The following is a 691-nucleotide window of genomic DNA, read 5'->3' on the forward strand; positions in this document are numbered from 1 at the left end:
TATGAGCCCTAATTTTAATTTCAATAGAAATTGAGATAGTTGTTTCCATTACATCAAATCTGCCTCTGGATACTAGGGATTTGTTGACAAAGGTCATGTCAGTCAAGATAGAATGGGCTAAGCAATAGTAAACAATAATTCTCAGTGGTTTATTTTTATTTCAGGCTCACATTTCATGTCCATCCTGTTGTGTGTAAGTTACCAGGAGAGGGCAACTGTGAGGAGCTATGTTCTGTCCCACCCAGATGCTCAAGAGCCAATGAGAACATTGCAATCAACTTGGGACACAGTATCCTCAACCTGTGATTTCAGGATATTGAGGAAAGGAAGAAAAGACACTCCTGCAGAGACCTTTTCACCATCTCAGACTGACTTTTCATTGGCCAGAACAAGTCTCATGATTCTGCCTTCCCTGCCTAGCTGCAAGGGAAGCAGGACAGAGTCATCTTCTGTACATCCAGGAAAAAACCAAGAATTTAAGAAGCAAAACTATTATTTTCACAAGCAAGTGAAATACATTGCATTTGAATCTGTATAAGCATAATAATGAGGTATAAAGATGAACTCAAGGGGCTGGGGATTTAGCTCAGCGGCATAAGCGCCTGCCTTGTAAGCAGGCAGTCATGAGTTCAATCCCTGTTACCGATAAAAATGAAAAAGACAAAAAAAAAAAGATGAACTCAATAAGATT

The sequence above is a fragment of the Cavia porcellus genome, unplaced genomic scaffold, assembly GCF_034190915.1.
Source record: "Cavia porcellus strain 051 isolate PalLab524CR breed Dunkin Hartley unplaced genomic scaffold, mCavPor4.1 scaffold_4, whole genome shotgun sequence".
In the NCBI taxonomy this organism is placed as follows: Eukaryota; Metazoa; Chordata; class Mammalia; order Rodentia; family Caviidae; genus Cavia; species Cavia porcellus.